This window comes from Helianthus annuus, chromosome 1, assembly GCF_002127325.2.
Source record: "Helianthus annuus cultivar XRQ/B chromosome 1, HanXRQr2.0-SUNRISE, whole genome shotgun sequence".
NCBI lineage: Eukaryota > Viridiplantae > Streptophyta > Magnoliopsida > Asterales > Asteraceae > Helianthus > Helianthus annuus.
In genome coordinates this window covers 9,360,986-9,367,715 of record NC_035433.2, presented here as the reverse complement: position 1 = coordinate 9,367,715, position 6,730 = coordinate 9,360,986, and positions in this window count along the sequence as shown.

Sequence of the window (6,730 nt, the reverse complement as noted above, 5' to 3'; positions counted from 1 at the left end):
AGCCATGTAACCTCGGCCAACCTCACTACCATACAGCCTGTGGTTCGTCTTGCCCACAAACTCACCAACCAGGCTGTGGAAGAGGGCAGGTTGCCCAAAAGGATCAGTGCTGTGGAAGGAACTTCTAATGATGGCAAACGAAAGTGGGATGGAAATCAGGGCAAAGATGCTAACTCTACTCAGGCCCCAGCTCAGCAAAGAAAAACTGACAACAACAAGGGCACTCAGCAACAGGGTGGCTACCGGGGAAGCTACCCTAAGTGCAACAAGTGTAACAGGCACCACAATGGGGCATGTAATAAGGGTCAATGTCAGCGATGCAACAAGATGGGGCATGAAGCCAAGGATTGTAGAAGTCAGTTCCCAGCAAGGCAGAATCAACAACAACCCCAACAGCAACAGCAGCAGGGAAACAACCGAGCATGTTTTAAATGTGGGGCAACAGGGCACATGCGAAAGGATTGCCCTGAACTGAATCAGAATCGCAACAACAATCAAGGAGCTGGGAACAATGAGCAAAACAACAATGCTGGGAATGGTGCAAGGGGAAGAGCTTTTGTGATTGGAGCTGGAGAAGCAAGGAACGACCCCAACGTCGTGGCGGGTAAGTTCCTACTTGATGATCGTTATGTTTCTGTGTTATTTGATTCCGGTGCCGATGCCAGTTATGTATCCCCTCGCATTAGTAAGAAACTTAAGCACCCGCCTGCATTATTAAGTTCTAAGCACATCGTCGAGATAGCTAATGGTAAGAACATCGAGGCCACGCACGTGATCTACGACTGCACACTAGAATTGTCTGGTCACACGTTTAGTATCAATCTTTTCCCCGTCAAACTTGGAAGCTTCGACGTCGTCATCGGTATGGATTGGTTATCCAAACATCGCGCTGAGATCCTCTGTCAAGAGAAAGCGGTTCGTATTCCTCGCCGTTCTGGCCAACCCCTCATCGTTCAAGGCAACAAAGGTGGAGAAGTCACAGGCATTATCTCACTTTTAAAAGCCCAGAAGTGTTTACAGAAAGGGCACACCACTATCCTAGCACTTGTCACCGACACCCCCGAAAAGGAAAAGAGGATTGAAGATCTTCCTGTAGTACGTGACTATCCCGAGGTATTTCCTGAGGAACTACCTGGACTCCCTCCCCACCGTCAGGTCGAATTCCAAATCGAGCTAGCTCCCGGAGCAGCACCCATAGCTCGTGCACCTTACCGTCTAGCCCCTGCAGAACTGAAGGAACTCTCTACGCAGCTACAAGAACTATTGGATAAAGGATTTATCCGTCCTAGTTCATCACCCTGGGGAGCGCCAGTACTCTTTGTTAAGAAGAAGGATGGCACGTTCCGAATGTGCATTGACTATCGTGAGCTGAACAAGGTTACCATCAAGAATCGTTACCCTCTCCCGCGCATCGACGACCTATTCGATCAGTTGCAAGGATCGAGCTACTATTCTAAGATTGACCTGCGATCAGGCTATCATCAGCTGAGAGTTCGTAATGAAGACATCTCTAAGACTGCGTTCAGGACTCGTTATGGTCATTACGAGTTCCTCGTTATGCCTTTTGGAATGACTAACGCACCTGCGGTTTTCATGGATCTCATGAACCGAGTGTGCAAGCCTTACCTCGACAAATTCGTGATTGTGTTTATCGACGACATCCTGATCTACTCGAAAAGTCAAGAAGAGCATGAACGACACCTACGCCTTATCCTCGAACTCTTACGCAATGAGCAATTGTACGCCAAATTCTCGAAGTGTGACTTTTGGCTTCGAGAGGTCCATTTCCTTGGGCATGTGGTCAACAAGGACGGCATTCACGTCGACCCCGCTAAGGTCGACTCGATAAAGAATTGGCCTACGCCCAAGACCCCAACCGAAGTTCGCCAATTCTTGGGATTGGCAGGATACTATCGCAGATTCATCAAAGGATTCTCAAAGATTGCACAACCCCTCACGACTCTTACTCAGAAAGGCATTGTTTACAAGTGGAATGAAGCTCAGGAGTCGGCCTTTCAAAGGCTAAAAGATAACCTCTGTAGCGCTCCTATTCTCTCGTTGCCTGAAGGCACTAACGACTTTGTGGTTTACTGCGATGCGTCTATCCATGGGCTCGGTTGCGTGTTAATGCAACGCGAGAAGGTTATTGCCTACGCCTCTCGACAACTTAAGACGCATGAAAGGAACTACACTACGCATGATTTGGAACTGGGAGCAGTGATCTTTGCTCTTAAGATATGGAGACATTACCTGTACGGTACCAAGTGCACTATCTACACCGATCACAGGAGTCTCGAGCATATCTTTAGGCAAAAGGAATTGAATATGCGACAGCGTCGATGGGTCGAACTCTTAAATGACTACGAATGCGCCATCAAGTACCATCCGGGCAAGGCCAATGTCGTGGCAGACGCCCTCAGTCGAAAGGACACTATACCAAAGCGCGTGCGAGCATTGCAACTTACCATCCAGTCTAACCTCCCTACCCAGATCCGCAATGCTCAAATCGAAGCATTGAAACCGGAAAACATCAGGGCTGAGTCTCTGCGAGGATTGGGACGGCGATTAGAACGGAAGGAAGGTGGCGCTTACTATGTAACAGGGCGCATTTGGGTCCCTCTCTATGGAGACTTACGTGAACTCGTGATGGACGAAGCCCACAAGTCCCGCTACTCAGTACATCCTGGTTCGGACAAGATGTACCACGACTTGAAGACTACATATTGGTGGCCTGGCATGAAGGCCCACATAGCAACATACGTCAGCAAATGTTTGACTTGCGCAAGAGTCAAGACAGAGTATCAGAAACCAGCAGGCCTACTCCAACAACCAGAAATCCCGAAATGGAAATGGGAGCAAATTTCCATGGATTTTGTTACAGGGCTACCTAGGTCTCAACGTGGAAATGACACCATTTGGGTAATAGTAGATCGATTGACCAAGTCCGCGCACTTTCTGGCTATTAAAGAAACAGACAAGTTTTCTACCTTGGCGGAGATTTACTTAAAGGAAGTAGTTTCGAGGCATGGAGTGCCAACCTCAATTATTTCCGACCGAGACGCTCGTTTTACTTCGGAATTGTGGCAAGCTATGCACAAATCCTTTGGCTCACGTTTGGACATGAGCACCGCTTATCACCCGCAAACGGATGGACAGTCCGAACGCACCATCCAGACTCTAGAAGACATGCTTAGAGCGTGTGTGATCGATTTTGACAAGAATTGGGAGAAGCATCTACCGCTAGTAGAGTTCTCTTATAACAACAGCTACCACACTAGTATTCAGGCAGCACCTTTTGAGGCATTGTACGGTCGTAAATGCCGGTCACCTCTTTGCTGGGCGGAAATCAGTGATAGTCAAATCACGGGCCCAGAGATGGTGGTAGATACAACGGAAAAGATTGCCCAGATCAGACAACGCATGGCGGTAGCTCGTGACCGTCAGAAGAGTTACGCTGATAAGCGTAGGAAGCCACTAGAATTCCAGGTCGGTGACCGGGTTCTACTTAAAGTCTCACCCTGGAAGGGTGTGGTTCGCTTTGGAAAAAGGGGCAAGCTTAATCCGCGATATATCGGACCATTCTAAATTACCGAGAAAATCGGTAAGGTTGCTTATAGATTGAACCTGCCTGAAAAACTGAGTGCGGTACACAACGTTTTTCACGTATCTAATCTGAAGAAGTGTCTATCAGATGAAACGCTCGTAATTCCCTTCAAGGAACTAACTATCGATGAACAGCTACACTTTACTGAGGAACCGATTGAGATCACGGATCGAGAGATCAAAATCATCAAACGTAGCCAGATACCTCTTGTACGAGTCCGTTGGAACTCGCGACGTGGCCCAGAGTTTACCTGGGAGCGGGAAGACCTGATGAAGCACAAGTATCCCCAGTTGTTTCCAAACGAAAACCCCAGCACTGAAGCTACAACCGAATTTCGGGACGAAATTACAAACTAACGGGGGGATGATGTGACACCCCGTTGAAACATTCTCACTTATACTAGCTTGACAGTGACTTCCTTAACTTTCGGGACGAAAGTTCTTAAAACTTGGGGATAATGTGACACTTCGGATTTTCCCGAACAACTTTCTTGATGTAACATTGCGTGTATGTATATTATTAAATGAAATCCATGGATTATCTGTTATTATGTGTTATATGTATGTATAATATATATATATGTGTGTGTATTACTAATGAGCCGTGACCCCAAGGACCCGACTCGAGACCACTCCCGGTCTCGAGTGAACAGTGAAAGTTGGGCCGGTTGGGCCGTTGAGCCCCACTTGCAACATGCTTGGAAAACCCACTAGGGGTGTACCGGTTATGTAAAGGGTATAAGAACCCAAAACCCTCACACTTTCTCCTTTACACTCTCCCTCATTTCACTCTTACACTCCCTACCTCTCCCTCACTAAAACCCTAGCAACATCACATTCCTCTCCTTCTTCTCGGATCAAATCGGTGACCACTAGGAGCTCTCGGATCAACTCACACACGCACTCGTTTAGAAGCTTCATACTCACCCTTGAACCTCATCAACCGGTTAGTGTCTCTATGATGTTTGTTGTTGTTAAATGATAGTATGAATGATATAATTTAACTAGTGTAGTTGTATGCTTGATGATGTTGTTTTGTGTGAATCAAATATGTGTAATGTGGATAATCGACAAACATGTGTTCATTTCGGATATGTGCTAATGAGCTCATGATATCTTGTGACTAAATGTGATACAAATCATTGATTCTTGATGTTCATGTAAAACCGGCTTGCACATGTGTAGCACCATGTTAATCGGAATTAGTGTAGAGATGATTTTTGAGATATTAGGTGATGATTTGAAACCATTTGATGGGCATATTTCAATGTGTTGATTTGTTGTTCATGATTATGATTTGATTTATGCAAAAATCCGGAAATATGAGGAACTTGTAGTTAACATGAATATGACTTGATGTTTACATGAAGAACAACTTGAAGATGCTATGAATATGTTATGAACATTTGAAATTGCCATGTTTGATCCATTTTGGTGCTTAGTTAGACAAGAAAACATGTTGGTGGAATATTACTGGATAGTACATGGCTGCATGATATTGCAATTCTATTGGTTAGTACACATAACAGGTTCTAGAAGGATTCAGGTGCACGTAACAGTGGTTGCGAGTCGGAACCCTTGGTTGCGACTCGAGACCAAAACGTGATTCGTCGAGATCTCCCGGTTACGACTCGCAAGCAACACATGATGAACCGAAACCGAGGTTGCGAGTCGGGATCCCTGGTTGCGACTCGAGACCAGAGCAGGATGAGCCGAAACCAAGGTTGCGAGTCGGAACCCTTGGTTGCGACTCGAAACCGTGCATTCTCGAGTCGAAACCGCCCTTGTCTCGACTGGGCTGCCTAAGTGTTATTGGGCCAAACTTGTTGGACTACCTGATTGACTGGATTGCTTGTGTATCTGTTACTGTTGTGAATGTTAGAACAGGCCCAATAACCCAACTGTTTGATTGTGTGCTTACTAAGTGTATCTATACGTGTCTGCTATACGTGGTTACTTGTACCCCAACTTGACCTATATTTGGTAACCATGCTAGGACGTGGTGACCAACGTGTTTGACCAAGTAAAATATCTACCGAGCAACCCAAGGTGAGTTCACAACCTAAAGCATGCGTTCCCGGTGGTTTGGGAAACGGAACTACAAACAACACTATCCCCTATGAGGGATACAACTTACTTTTCTTCCCTTGTTATTGGGAACCTTAGGTTAATTACTGTTTATACGGATCGCAACTAACGGCACTAAACGAAACTCTATCACTCAAGTCCCTACTACATAATACCGATAGTCGCCGGGGCCAGGCGAACGGGTTATTAGTTGATAGCGCTATTTAGGTTTTACCAACCTCACACCGTGCCATGGTTTGGGATCGGTCGTGAACTAATGTACTCAGGCATCCGTCAATGATGATAGAACATTGACATCGGGGCATCCTGCGGAAACGCAAACGGTTACCTAGTGTTCGGTATTGGAAAAACAGTTTAGTCGCTAACTTTTGGGGTAGCTCCCCATGGCATGTATAAACGAGTAAATTAACTGGTGAAACAAGTTTTTGGTAATTAAAACTGGACAACTAGTGAACTCACTCAGCATTATTGTTGACACCTTACTGCATGCTTTGCAGGTAACCAATGACTGAGGAGCTGCTGCTTGGGGATGTGTAGTGTTCGTCAAAACCCGTGTGTTGGGTTTTACTTATCTTGAACCATGAACTATCTTTTAAAACTATTTGGTTTATGCTTCCGCTGTTTTGTTTAAACTTACTATCGAACTCAAACTACGATGTTGCTAACTACTTTAGATAGCAATTACTTTACTATTAACCAATACTTAGTATAATTAGTGGCTGGATCCTGGTCAGTCACGCCCTCAAGCGGATGTTACTCCGCAGGTGGAATTTGGGGGTGTGACAAAGGCGGTGCGCTCGAATGGGTTCGGATGGTTCCCATTCGGATGGGTCCGTCCGGACGAATGGTCATCCGAGCGAATGGCCATTCGAACGGCCGTGTTGCGTTTGTTAGTTTTCCAACTTTTGATTCGTTCGACGTGTTTTGTTGCGTTAACCATTCTGGGTACTTTAAGCGTTTTAGTGAGATAAGTAGTATCGTGTTATGTTGTGCTTCAGTGTGATAAATTGAGTTGCGCGTGCCAGTGTGTGCGCGTGTA